Genomic DNA, 15,575 nt, shown 5'->3' with positions numbered 1-15,575 from the left:
GCAGCACAGGCCGCCGCTTAGGTGCCTGTGTGTAATTCTGTCCCCGATCCTGAGACTGCATCATCCGGCACTAGCAGGGATGCCTTCATCCAGACCTGTTTTCAGGGAGGTTTCGGGAGTCAGAGGTCCAGCAGGGGTGGCCACCCCACCAACTGGACCCCAGCCAATGTTGGACATGTATGCATCACCAAGCAGGGCACGTGCACAGTGGCACTAAAGGATTCCATCAGACCGGATGCCGTCATGGTGCCAGAGGCAGTTGCATTGGAGGCACCAGCAGGCTCAGCGTGGGAGCCATCATGGCTTGGGCCATCAACATCCTGGGGGCAGGCAACGTCCGGCGGGCAGGAAGACCGAGGATTGGGAGTGTCTTCCGTGTGGCAGCGGTTGGGACAGCAAATAGATGCAGAGTGGTGGCGGGCGGAGAGGGCACGGCTCACAATGTTCAGGGCAGAGAACTCCATGCACCAGGCTTTGAGGCAGGCTGAGTGCCTCGAGGCAACTCACAGGGAGTAGGAGGATGCCATGGCTGCATCCCTGCGAGACATCGAGGCCAGGGAACAGGCCCGCCTCCGGAACATCGACATGGAGTTTGATGATGCCCTGGCCCGGGACATCAATAAGTGAGCCATCGGACTAGCCAGCTTCCTTTGTATGTAGTTATTTAGGTTTAGGTTTCATTTCCTTTTTTATTATTTGGAGTACACAGACTTTGCTCCACTTTTTGTATATAGTTGTGTTTTACATAGGGGTTTTTGTAGGTTACATTTTATTTGGGATCATGGACCCTTCAGACTTTCATTGTAAATAGTTCTGGACATGTACATACTTTCTTTTTGATGTCATCCCATGGAGTAATGGTTTTCTATGCTTTTCAGTTTTGGATTTATTTGTATGGACTATGACAATGGACCACTTTTCATTTTTCATGTCTTGGATTTTCATTTTTCCTTGGATTTTACTTTATTTTTCATATTGCATTCATTATTTCTTCATTGGCATGTGTGGTTTTCATTTTGTTATGTTGTTCTATTTTTAATACATTTCATGCATCTTCATTATTGGTGTGGTCTGCTCTCATTGGTTTCGTACATGACTCTATGAGCATTGGCTCAGTCATGTGTTGCCACTGTGTGGCTCTGTAGGACATTTATTGATGGGCATGCTGCTTCTTTTCAGACTTTCATGGCATGGGTAATTTACTATGGAGTGGGTGCAGTGGATGGTAGCGTGTTTGTACTGGGGGGCGGGGGGTGGGATTTGGGTTGGCATTAGGGCCATGGGTTCGTATTGTTATGACGTGGTGTTTGAGGGGACATGAGTCGGGGCCTGAAGGCAGGTGCCCGTCACTGGTGGGGGACATGAGTCAGGGCCTGCTGACAGGTTGCCGTCAATGGGGGTGGAGGGGAGGGACGTGTGTTGGGACCTGCTGGCAGGTTGCCATCAGTGGGGGTGGGTGGAGGGACATGTGTCGGGGCATGCTGGCAGGTTGCCGCCAATGGGGGTGGGGTGGAGGGACATGAGTCGGGACCTGCTGGCAGGTGCTGTCAATGGGGGTGGGGTGGAGGGACATGTGTCGGGGCCTGCTGGCAGGTTGCCGTCAATGGGGGTGGGGTGGAGGGACGTGTCAGGGCCTGCTGGCAGGTTGCCATCTATTGTGGTACGGTGGAGGGACATGTGTCGGGGCCTGCTGGCAGGTGCCCATCACTGGTTGGGGACATGAATCGGGGCCTGCTGGCAGGTGCCCGTCACTGGTGGGGGGACGTGTGTCGGGGCCTGCTGGAAGGTTGCCGTCAAAGGGGGTGGGGTGGAGGGACATGAGTCGGGGCCTGCTGGCAGGTTGCTGTCAATGGGGGTGGGGTGGAGGGACATGTATCGAGGCCTGCTGGCAGGTTGCCGTCAATGGGGGTGGGGTGCAGGGACATGTGTCGGGGCCTGCTGGCAGGTTGACGTCAATGGGAGTGGGGTGGAGGGACATGTGTCGGGGCCTGCTGGCAGGTTACCGTCAATGGGGGTAGGGTGGAGGGACGTGTGTCGGGGCCTTCTAGCAGGTTGCCGTCAATGGGGGTGGGGTGGAGGTACATGTGTTGGGGCCTGCTGGCAGGTGCCCATCACTGGTGGGGGGGGCATGAGTCGGGGCCTGCTGGCAGGTGCCCATCACTGGTGGGGGGGACATGAGTCGGGGCCCACTGGCAGTTGCCCGTCACTGGTGGGGGGAATTGTGTTGGGTCTCACAAGTGCATTGTGCCATGTGGGCTGCCTGCATGAGGTCTGTGATACACTGCCATTTGATGCTGTCTTTCTTGAGCTTTACATTCCCAGTGTTGTTGGCAACATTTGGGTTAGCTGATGTTCTTCAAGATGGCTCATTCTTTCTCCAATTGATGTTGGAAGTGCTACAGAAAATAACTCTTGCCCATGTTTGTTGCACAACCTACTCCCCTGTCCCCTGACACATGTGGGTGAAATCAGACACAATATGTGGGTCACAAGGGAAGCCAGAAGGTTTTCACTATTACATTTTTCTGTAAATGGCCACACAAGTTTGAATGCCCAGTCCCTCACCAGATGTGCCGCATCCACATTTTCTGACTTGCATAGCCCCCTGCCATACTGGACAGGCACAAAACAATCAGGTAGATCAGGCGTAAAACATCACAGAGGGATACATCATGATGGCTTATGAATTTCTGACCTTCTCAAAAGGTCTTAGCAAAGAACAGAAATTAGACAGCAGCTGTTGCTGCCATGGTGCCAACAATGTAGAAAGATCAATTTAGAGTGCTGCTATCACCAATATGTGCTAGGTATAGTTCCAATAGGTGTCATAAGCATAAAAGAACGTTGATAGCTGGGAGCCTTTCAATTAATCATAAACCACTGGATTTGCTCTGGGCAACCCTCCAGAACTCTGTTCTTTGGCCTGCCACGCCATTACTGCAGAGGATAATAATGGTCTTGGGTGTTTCCCATAGCATTGCCAGTGGATATAACCTTCCAGACCTCAGCATTCAGTTTTGCTAATATGATCCTGAGCGGGATGGAAATACCCAGAGCAGGGTCCCAAGCCGGCATAGAGAACCAAGCTACCTCTCACTGACGATGGCCTATTAACCTGAATCATGTCTGGTGTTTCATGTGTTCACATGCAGAACGGATGTGATCTAGTGGTTGAGTTTGGGCTATCCCTATAGGGGTAGGGCTATGCCTGATTGGCATTTGGTCGTTCCCCTTCTATCATGATGTGAATGTCTGAAAAACAATGGTCTGGATAATTGCATAGAACAATGCAAGTGGCAAATGCTGATAAAGCATGTGTCCATGAAATTAGACATGCACAAAGTAGCAGATTTGTATTTTCTTACCAAACGTATAGCTGGAAGAACATTTAATCCATTGTCTGCTGCAACAAAGCCCAATTGCAAATGATGACGCCTTAGACCCTGTGCCTCTACCTCAACCACCTTCTCGCAGGTGTCTACTCCTGTCTGGATTCTGCCCTGAAATCCCTGCATGCACAAGGTTGACTGATATGATATGATATGATATGATATGATAAGGCATTATAACGTGCCTATACACAAGTCTTTCAAGGTGCGACGAGGCAAGGGAGGGGGAACAGAGGGAAAACAGACAACAAACCTACTAGGCCAGGTGTCATTCAGATCACGCAAGTGCATGGGAGGGGGAAGTGGGAAAGTGTGGGGGGAAGGGGCGGGGACAGGGCAGTACATAAAGAGAATAAATAACAGTAACTAAGTATGGCCAGCAGGTGGCAAGCGCAGGGCTAAGTGCAGATAACAGGTGTCAAGTGCTGGTAGTGGGACTATAGAGATACAGAACAGTCCCCAAGTGCACGGGTTGCCAGGAAGGCAGTGCAGTTGTGCAACTGACAGGAGAGGGGCCAAGGGCCTGAGATCAGAAGGTGGCCAGGTAACCAGTGCAGTTTCAGTTTCGGTCAGAAAGTCAGCCGGGGAGAGGCAGAGAAAAAGCAGAGGCGAAGAGGAAGGTTTTGAGGAGCTTCCGGAACTGGAGATGCTTCTCCTCAAGTTTCAGGGAGGCAGGGAGGCTGTCCCAGAGGTAGGCTGGTGTCCCACCCCCAAGTAATAGCACACCTTCAGTAGTCCCATGGGTAATTGTGCTGACTTGTGTTATGATGCTTGTTTTAAGATGTGGGGAGGGATAGACTTCAAAACATTTGATTTCATTACACATGGTGCCACAGAATGTAAGATTGCATAGGTGTTCTACCCATGTTGGTCCCTGTCTTTCCTTGACAGAATACTTTCTGGAAGAGTGTGCAAGGGGCCAGATTTAAATCCCCTGAGTCATATCTCCTGCCTCCCTAAATCTGTTAAATCATCCCTAAAAGAAATCACAGACATGTGAGTTGCACAAAAGCTGCCCTTTGTGATTCTCGGCTCCTCCTGTGCTTCCTCCCAAGTGTCACCCAATGGCATGTGTTTTGTCCATTCACTTCAAAAGATGGGTACTGACTAGCATGTTCCTCCTCCCTGAATCTCTGCTACTTCTTTTTACAAAATTGCATAGGTTTTTGTCCAATGCACACTAGCCATAGGGCATTTGTGCTTCTCCTCATAAGTGTCATCTTACAGCATTTGTTTAAAAAACGAATTTCATCATGGCATCATCTTAAGCCGACTTCAATATCATGGACTACTATGCGGTTAGCAATCATCAATCTCTATTGAAACCCCAGCAACGAATGATGATTGCTAACTTTTGCACATCCGTGGCAAACGCCGTCGTCAAAATCTATATTGAGCATGAGACTACGCACATAATTATTTGAGGAGATCTAAATGCCAAATGCGACGAGCCCACTACAAATTTATTTAACCAGTCATTCACTTCCTTAGCTGTGGAACGTGGTTCGGCTTGGCTGAAGTTAATGAACTCTGGGAATTTCCATAACGTGGTATGGTTACAAGTTAATCAGCCTCTTACACCAACATGGGAACGTGACAACTCAGCGGGAACTCTTGATTACATATTTGTCGCCCATGCACTGCTCCCATACATCTCAACCTTTGAGGTAACAGAACAAAAGAAATCAACCACAACTTGCTGATGATGGGCCTCATTCCGAGGTTGGTGGCAGTCATGGGGCTATTTGCGCCATGACTGCCACCAATAACGGTACCGTGTCCGGTTTGGTGCAATGCGGACTTACCGGTCTAGTCCGACCTTGGCGGGACCAGTAAGTCCTCATTCACCAAACCATTCCCCATTTCCATTTGAGCCCCCATAGGGCTCAATGGGAATGGGGAGGGCGCAAATAATGGGCCGGCGTATGCCAAGCCCGTTATTTGCGCTCAGGTCCCTTAACGGGTCCCTTCCTTAACATCTGGTCAGACCAGGCGTTAAGGAAGGGACCCGCTAAGGGACCTCATAGTAGGGCGGTAAGGGATTACCGGCACTGGTCTTCTTACCGGTGCCCGGTATCCCTTACCGCCCTACTCGGAATGAGGGCCTATGTCTTGGACCACTAGCTGCCCTCAGAAAAAAAATCTATAAGCCGAGGATTGAAGTAAACATTCAGCAAACTTGACTTCGCCTGACAGCATCAGATATAATGGACCTAACTGAGAAATATAAAGCCTCAATGTCTGGAAAATCCACCCAAAAAGCGACTTCTAGAACAAATTATTTGCCACTGCTGTCGATCTACAAAGTGGGACTGACTGGAATAGGAAAAGCGAACACGAATAAGGAACACACATACAACAAAACCTTGGCCTTGGTAATAAAAAGGAGGAATCTGAGAAAATTGAAATGAACGGCCAGAATTCTCAACACCGAGGAATCCAGGAGCTCCCTCTACGTAGAGACAAAGAAATATAAGTCATGGTTGAAAAGTCACAGGATAACACTCTACCAGAACGACGCAGACGAAATGTTAAAGACCTTAAACAGCAAGTAAAAGCAGGATTTCTGGGCACTAATCAAAAAAACAGACCTGCAAACTGACAACCAACTTACCAACTCAGTATCTGAGGCTACCTGGATAAGTTACTTCACAAACTTGTTCGATTTTCCCATAACTTGCCGTTCAACATCAGAGCCTAACTTTGAAGCCTCATGGGCTGACCTAACAGATGAGGATGACATTAAAAGAGTTATACTTAAACTCAAATCCTCGAGAGCTCCTGGCCCTGATGGCCTGACTAACATCGATTTGAAACAGCATCCCGAGGAGTGGTCAGTCTTTATCAGTAAGATCTTCTCTGAGTGCATGAAAACAAAGTCAATTCCTGATTCTTGGACACAAGCAGTGGTTGTCCCGATTTTCAAAAAGGGCAACAGAGAAGATCTTGTTAAGTTACGCCCGATCGCTCTTTTAGACATTATCAGAATTTTTTTTGCAACCTTACTGCTTAAAAGATTTCAGAAATGGGCTAGAGCTTCGCCCAGTGATGATCCTTTCCAAACGGGCTTCCAGAAAAAACGTCAGTACATCGGTGAACATCATGCTCCTAAACATAATAAAAAGTAACATCAGGGCAGGTGCTCCAAGAATTTTAGCGTTCATCGACCTGTCGCAGGCTTTCGACAAGGTAGGCAGGCAGAGACTCTGGATGAAACTTAAAGCCTGGAATTGCCCTCTCCCATTTTTGGAACCGGTGATCACCTTACATACGAACACCAAACTGCATATCTGTTAAAGTCAGCAAGGCATGTTGTCAGAGGATGTGTATTGGCACGCAAAGTCAAGCAAGGCTGCCCTCCAGCTCCAGCCCTCTTTATTGCCTATTTGGGAGACCATAAAGACACTGAAGCAAAGTTAAGGTCATTTCCCCCGAAAACAGGCAAACGTGCGGTTTCAACCATCCTGTATGCCGACAACTTGATCTTACTAGACCAAACTCAGATCGGCCTACAACGCCAGTTAAATAACCTTGCGCAATACATAGAGGAGAACAACCTCGAAATTAACAAGTCGAAGACCAAAATCCTGATTTTTGAAAAAGATCCCAAAAAGAAAAACGAGATGTCACACTGGACGTTGGACAACACTAAAATAGAAATTGTCACACATTTCAAATACTTGGGCGTTCTAGTAGATAGCTCTAGAAAGGAGGCGAAAATGCAGAAGGCATTGTGGGATGAAACGAGAAACCTAATAGCCCAAACTAGAGCTATTGATAAAAAATATGGTAGATACTCACTGCTCCCAGCTATTCAATTTTACAAAGCCAAAGTGGTCCCTTCCTTGGTCTATGGGATGTTCGCTACTTTGAACATGCCAGAATCACTATGGCCAAAGCTGGAAGGCCACCTATGGAAATCATTCGTGGGCATTCCTAAATCCACCTTGATCACTTCAATTAGACGCGAACTTGGCATCCTTTCTTTGTTAGCAACAGTAGAGCAAAGCAGCATGCAGCTCTTTAGAAAAAACATAATGCCCGACAGTCTTGCAGTATATCAGCTAATTGCCCAGGAAATCAAAAGTGGCCACTGTACCTTGCTGAACTTGTGGGTGAAAGCTCAAACAAGCAAACTGAGCGACATAGCCTGCACCAAAGAAGTTTTGAGCTCTAATCTTCAAAGAGTTAAAATAAAAATGGAAAATCAGGACTGGATCATAACGAATGAAAAAGCAACATTGAATAAATTGCTAAAACATCTTCCAATGACCTTGAACAAGTTGAAAGTGCCTCTGGCATACTGCGCTAAATGCCCAGACAAATCTCTGCGGAAACTCATTATGAGGACACGTTTAAACCTGCTACCAACACAGGAAATTCTGGCCATCAGGGTGTCCAATGGCTCTAACAAATGCAGACTATGCGAAGACTTGAACCAACCTGAAACTTTAAGACACCTCCTGTTGGCCTGTCCGCAAACGAGGCAGGAACGAGTCTCCTATTTGACACCACTCTTTGTGGACTCGAGTTTCATTGAAGAGGAAGTCTGGTGGATCCGCATGATCGCGGGTGAAAAAACGAGAGTGACCATAGCCATGGCAAAGATTCTGGAATTTGCCGTAAAAAAGACAAAAGTCTGTATAAACACGGCGGAAGATTCTCTGCTCTGAACTACTACTTAAACTGGTTGATCTCGAAGTTTTCGTCTTGTTTTTCTGTGAATTTCGATTCGTGTTTCCTTTTCAGATCTTGTAAAAATCTGATTGATTAAATACAAGCAAATAAAAGAAAAAAAAAACGAATTTCAAAATATGGGCACTGACTAGTAACTTCTAATTCCAGTCCCCCTTAATCTATGCTGTTCACTGTCATAAATGTCAAACAAGCATGATTCTTGCACAAAATGCTCTTAAGAAAATATCTGTTCCTCCTGCTCATCCTTCTAGGTGTCACCCAAAGGACCGTTTCTCATCCACATGGCATGTGTCAGAAACACTCTCCTCATAAGGTGGACACTGACTAGTAACTGGTATCTCCAGCCTCACTGAATGTCTTCTGCTTTCTCCAACATATATAATTTGAGTGTGATTCTCTTGCATGTTGCCCCCAGGGATTTTGTGTTCCCCCTAGTCATCCTCCCAGAAGCCACACAACGCCACGTGTCTTGTTCAGTCAATTCAAGAGTTGAACTAAGACTAATGTATGATGGAATTCCCTGAATCTTAGCTACTTCTAAAAAATGACATGAGTCTTTGTATTCTGCTCAATGTCTTGAGGAATTCTCTGCTTCCCCTCCCAAGTGCTATTGAAAGGCACATGTCTCATACTCTTCCTTTAATAGACAGACACTGACTAGTGACTGATACCTCTGAATATTTCCTACTCCTCCCACTAAAAGTACATGTGAGTGAGGATCACACAAGCTTGCCTAAGGGAGTCTCTGTTCCTTCCTTTAGGTATGGACCAATGACATGTGTCTAATCTATTCACCTCCCTGAATATCTGTTGCTTTCTCTCACAAATATCACAGTGCATAAGACCCTCGCACACATGGCCCTCGGAGATTGCATGCTATGCCACCCAGGTTTCACTCAGTATCATACATCTCTTACTGTCACTTCCAGAGATGCATACTGACTAGTATGCTAGCTGCCTTCTCCAGCCTCAGATGCTTCTTCACAGAAAAATAATGCAAATGTAAGCCTAACAGAAACAGCCCTCTAGGAATATCTGTTCCTGCTGCTTCAACTCCCAGGTGTTACCCAATGACATGATTCTCAGCTCCTCCTTCCAGGTGTCATCCAATTGCCCGCGTCTCATCCATTCACTTCACGGAAGATACACTGAATAGCATTACCAACCTCCCCGAAGCCCTGCTCCTTGTACAAACAAGAATCATGCATGTCTTCCTTTTGAATTCTCTGGTCCTCCTTTACATTGTCACTGGATGGTGTGTGTCTCTTCCACTTAGTTCACCAGTCTGCTATCACCTAATGACTGGTATCTCCCACCTCCAAGAATCCCTGTTAATTCCTCCCACAAAAATCACGACAGCATGATTCTCACATAAGCTGCCCACTAAGGTGTCACCCGAAGACATGTTTCTCATCTACTCCCTCCATGATATGGACAGCGACTGGTGTATTACTTGACTGCCTGAAAGTCTGCTAATTATTCCCAGTAAATAGCAGGAGCATGTGTCTCACAGAATTTTCCAGAATTTGACTGCTTAACATGGTGTGAGTGGCTGAGTGTGGCAAAACAAGGCAATTTTGCCATTCTGGTCCTCTGGATGCTGTGAGGCCCACTCACAGGGACTTGAGGCCAGGATGGTTCCATTCATGGTCTGCTCTCTCAGCTTTAGGAGATTACAGTGCAAAGTGCCAGGTCCTGGTCCACAGAAAAAGTCAGCCCCAATGTGCCGTATGAGTGGGTAGTCAGAGCCATATTCTGTCTTGGATGCTCCTTTTTGATCTCAGACTGAGAGCTTTGGAAAGGACAACCTTCCGTAAGGGGGTCCATTGAGTTTTTCTCAGGTGTTGCCCCAGAGGGAATCTGCAGACTGTGGGGGGTAACCCCGTGGATTAAAGCTAGCCTGCTCAGTTGTCCAATTGCTGTTCTTGAAAGACGTACAATTTGCCCTTCTAACATTACACCAAACAGGTGGGTGTGGGTTAGGTCACGTGACCTAGATACATTTGCACCCGTCCACCAACTGCATATGAAAAGAGGCTGGAGAGTTGCATCCTCTTACTTTAAGAGATAGACACTGACTAGTATCTTCCACCTCCCTGAATCCCTTGACCATTCATCCACAGACAGCATGTGAGCCCAGAAAAGCTGCCATCAAGAATGCTCAGCTCCTCCTCCGGCACCTAAGTGTTACCTTATGGCATGTGTGTTGATAACGCAATTCACAAGATGGACATTGACTGGCAGCTTCTGCCTCCCATAATCTCTGATACTAAATAATCCAAAAATCATGCGAGCAGGAGTTTCACACATGTTGCCATCAGTGATTCCCTATTTCTCCACTTAAATGTCACTGGATAGTGCATGTCTTGTCAACTCACTTTAATTGACAGACACTGGGGGTCATTATGAGTTGGGCGGTAAGGGATACCGGGCACTGGTAAGGATACCGGTGTCGGTAATCCCTTACCTCCCAATTCCGAGGTCTCACCACACGTCCTTTACAGGTCCCGCTAAGGGACCAGCGTGCTAATAATGGGCCTGCTATTTGTGGGCCCGTTATTAGCACCTTCACCATTCCCATTGAGCCATATGGGGGCTCAAATGGGAATGGGGAATGGTTGGTTGAATGGGGACTTACCGGGTCCGCACAGGTTTTAATGTCCCGGTAAGTTCCCATTCAACCAGACCGGTGCCGGACCCGGTATTGGCAAATAGCGCCATGTCTACCTCCAATCTCGGAATGAGGGCCTCGACTTTTGATGAGTATGTCCAGCCTTTCGGAATCTCTACTACATGGCAGCATGTGTTCTCCACTCATATGTCACCCAATAGCATTTGTCTCATCCTCCCATGCCAAGCGAGGGACACTGGCTGGTGTAGAACCCACCTACCGGCATCTTTACTGCTTCTGCAGATGAGCATCTTGTGACTATAGCTCTCAGACAAGTTGCCCTCATGGATTCCATCATCAGACCTAGTGAGATGAATGCATTGAACATTTTGTTTTTCATCAAGTCACGTGTGTTTCTTACAATCACAGACCCAGAATGCCTAGTTATTCCTCCTAGATCGAAAAATAACAGCAATTGTATTCACCAATGCCGATACAAAGGTTTTAAGGAGCAAAGGGCTCCCCTTTCCCTGACAGATATTTTAAGAACTACTCAATGGATTTACCCCAAACCAGTCAAGAAATGTAAGTCATTGCTATGTGCCCAAGTTTTTTATTTGGTCCAAATCGGGCCAGCAGCTTTTATGAGAGACCTCTATGCACAAGAAAATGCACTTGGGGCTAGAAGTCAGGAGATGGTGACTAGGAGTGGTATGGAAGTGGGGATGGGGATGTGTATTCACTGGTGACATCATCCACTGCTTCGGACCGTGCCTTGAATTTTAATATGGTGGAGGCTTAAACAGATCCAGAGGGGCATTCGATCACCAACGCTACCCTTCCTGTTCTTGATTATTCTGCTATCTTGAGACAAATGAGGGGCCAGAAAATGCAAATTACATTGTACTTGCAAGCGCCTGGAAGAACTACTATTGTACAGCTTCCAAGTCCACAATTGCCTAAAGCAGAGGTTCTCCTTCAACTCACGGTAGGCGGTAAGCGATTACCGCCCTACTACGAGGTCCCTTAGCGGGTCCCTTATGGAAGGGATCCGCTAAGGGACTTCAGAGCTAATAATGGTACCTCAAATTGCTGTACCGTTATTAGCTCCTTCCCCATTCCCATTGAGCCCTATGGGAGCTCAAATGGGAATGGGGAATGGTTCCTGGAATGGGGACATACCGGGTCCTCCAAGGTCAGAATTACTTGGCAAGTCCCTATTCCGGGAACACGGAGCCGGAATGCGGTAAGGGGGTAGCCATGGCGCTAAAAGCGCCATGGCTACTGCCAACCATGTAATGAGGCCCATAGACTCCAATGTTCCATCGACCGAGTGGCGGTCTGGCTATTGCAATAGACAATTCTCTTAAATTATCATCAGATTTGATTTATTGCTCAGATTTTCTTTTGGCAGTGGGGATCTCTTCTGATTGTATTGCGTATGAGGTATTGATCATAAATCTGTACTGGAATCCCTCTAAACAAAATGTACACGTGGTTCTTTTGGTCCTAGCGTCGTCGTGTGAGGGATGAATGTTGAAGGGACATGCTCATTCCATTATCCTAGGTGGGGATTTCAATTGGAATTATGCTGAAGGTTCCAAGCCAGAAAGGTTAACATACATTCCTCTAATGCGAGTATGAAAATAGGGGTGGAGTGGGATTCATTTTGTCCGATTGAGAGTTGTCACAGCTCCAGCCTGTATCTTTGGGGGATTCTCACTTGTACACTTGGCATAGAGGTCTGCGAAGTTCACAGATTGATTCTGTATATATGTCTACCCCTCTAATAACAAATTGTGGTTCCCTCAAATTATTTGATCCCCTAGTGGGTGACCATCTTGTGTTATATTTCACACTTGGATTTTCCCATGAAGTATATGAACAGCTCCCTATCCTGTCTTGTCTCTTTCCTGAGGGGGAGGATGCAGACTTAGGTGGAATGATTGAATGTGTCATATTTAGTAAGTTGTATTTTAGAGATGGTAGATACATTGGGATTGAGTCGAAATTCCTATATATATGTTGGTGAAATAGTTGTCAAATTCAATGACATGTTTACCATGTGCTTAAAACGGACTACCTTAAATCAAACAACTACAGTTTGTAAGTAAAAATGTTCACACACATTTGATGTTAAAATTCCTGCCTCAAAGAGGCTTAAACATAAAATTATCAAAGGGCTTTGTGCTAAGAGGTTAAATCCTATTAAGTATCAGAAAGAGAGAAAATGTATTTGCCAACATCACATGTATGTGGTTAAATCACTCAAGATTAATTTGTTTATGGAGGATGACCAATATATGTTGAGCAATTTGATGCAGGCTAATAGCAGACAATTATGGGTCAGCATTAATAAAACTAAAGGTGATATTCTTCCCTCCATGAACTGTCCCACTGAGGAGGTCACATGGGCTGATTTTTGCAGGGAAAAGTTCTGATTGCACTATGCTTTCTCCGAGTTAGAGGATCCCATGAAGGGTAATGATATCCTTGGTTCCTGTCCATGGACAGTGGAAGATAGTGAATGGGGTAGTAGTAAACTGAAACCATCTAAGGCCCCTGACCCAGATGGTATCCAACCTTTTCTTCTAAAGAATGCTCTATTACTCTGGATCCCCTATTTGAAGGCCCAATTTGACTATTAATACACCTTCATGGTCCCAATCAATTGTAATTCCGGTCTAAAAGAAGGGTGATTCAAGTTTACCGAAAAAAAGATGGACCCACTAACCGATTCCATCAGCAAGGTCTTCTCCTTTCTTTTATTGAGAGACCTTAATTTGGTTATATCTCAATTTTCCATCTTGTCGAATTCTCAAGTGGGGTTCAGACAAAAAATGGGTACAGTTCTTAGTGCAACTGTGTTAGCACATCTACCCATAATATTAGACCTTGTCATGCTGGTTCTGTCTATACTGCATCGTTGGAAATGTCTTTGGCCTTTGACTGCTTCTCTGGTCCAAACTACTAAGCTATAGAGTCCAGCCTAAATTGGTGCAGTTTATAGATCTTTTACATGGGAATCCATCAATGAAGATATGTCTAAGGCCGGAGGGTGCTCTTTCTAGATGTACCCCCCCCCCCCCAAGTTGGATTTAAGCAGGGTTGCATTCTAGTGCCGGCACTTTTCTATGTCTATTTGACCGACATTGATAAGCTGTGGCAGGGGGAGAACATCTTTCCTGCTAGGATAGGTCAGCTGAAGATGCAATGGCTCGCATTTGCAGACAATCCAATTTTTTTGGACTGCACGCCCATTGCTTGCAGTGAAAACTAGACATAGGGCCTCATTCCAAGTAGGGCGGTAAGGGATATGTGATGAGGCCCATAGTTTTACATTATGCAATAAAGAATAATCTTCAGACAAATGGGTTCTAAATCTAAAATGGTTGTCTTTTCTAGTAGTCCCAAACCTAAAGTCATGATGTGGGCTTTCGGAGACGAGAGGTTAGAGCGTGTTACTTCTGTCAGCTATCTGGGGTATAATCTTTTAAACTGCTTAGCCCTAACTATGTGGAAGAAATCTCTGAAGGATAAGCTCTGTCCACTTATCTCACACATGAAACGTCTATGGTCCCGAGGGTGTAGCTTTTCCTTTGTTTCGGTCCTGCGATATTGTCACATGAACATCTGACTGTTCTACTCTATGGGCTTGACTTATCCCTTCTTAGTATTTTTATTTATTTGTATTCGGGTATCTATTTAAACATCCTGCAGGGCCCGTTGTTGAAAGAGATTCTTAGTCTTGCTTATGTTATTCCCAATGTAGTAATTTGTCATGAGCTGGCCCTAACATCTTTACAAGCTTGATACTTGTGGAGACAACTGCTAAATTATTCCAAGTTTCTTAGGCCAGTGGAAAATTCTCTTTATTGTGATCTAGGCGAAGTGGTTAAGAATACACCATCACAATCAATAGATATATATGCACAAAGGATGCAGGACCTGATCTTTTACATTAGTTCATCCGAGGATGAACTCTTGAATCGTTCTGTTGGGGTGAAACTGAAACTGTTTAGGCAGGAATGCCTGATGACAATGGACACTATTAAATCATATTCATCCTATTCTGACTATGCAAACTATCGGAGGAAAAAGGACCAATTCTCCCTTTACCTGAGCCGTTTCCCTTGGAGTAAAGTGTGTTCTCTTTATATGTGGTTCAGGCTCAATCAGATGCCCACAAGAGAGCGGACCAAACAGTCAGGTTCTTCTCTGAACTGCCGTTTCTGTAATCTGACAGGCTTTGTTTAGACACTGCGTCATTGGGTCATGGAATGTCCAAGTCTCTAGCAGAGTAGAACACGATTCTATAGGCATCCTGAATGCTTTGATAGTGATGTTTCTCTGGAATTTCTGTGGGCCAGATTTATGTGGCGGGAACATGTGTCACTAATAATTGCGTTATGTTAGTTCTAAGCTATGTTTTAAACTGTTTGGATTGGTTGTATATGTCATTTTGTTATCTGTTTTTATCTATTTAGATGATAAATTGTTTGTCTTTTTGATATGTGTAAGGTTTCTTGTAAAACAAATCACATTACAAAAAAAATAAAATAAAAGGAATGTCTCATAACAGTAGCTGCGAGCAACTTAACCTAACTTACATTGATGCTAAGACATTGGTATTTCTTAGCACTGGTGTCAAAGCATCAATCCATGGATATGTCTTTTCCTAAAATGGGATTCAAGCTCAAATTCCGTTTTTATAACACCAGGGCCCATTACTCTTTGTATTGTCACTGAAAAAAACACATACCTCTGAAATGATATGCTATGATATATGTTAAGGCATTTATAACGCGCCTATACACAAGTATTTCAAGGTGTGACAAGGCAAAGGAGGGGGAACAGAGGGAAGAACAGACAACAAT

Source organism: Ambystoma mexicanum, chromosome 6q (assembly GCF_040938575.1).
Source record: "Ambystoma mexicanum isolate Mex_15411 chromosome 6q, UKY_AmexF1_1, whole genome shotgun sequence".
NCBI lineage: Eukaryota > Metazoa > Chordata > Amphibia > Caudata > Ambystomatidae > Ambystoma > Ambystoma mexicanum.
The sequence above is the reverse complement of the archived record's forward strand: the minus strand, read 5'-3'. Positions refer to the sequence as shown.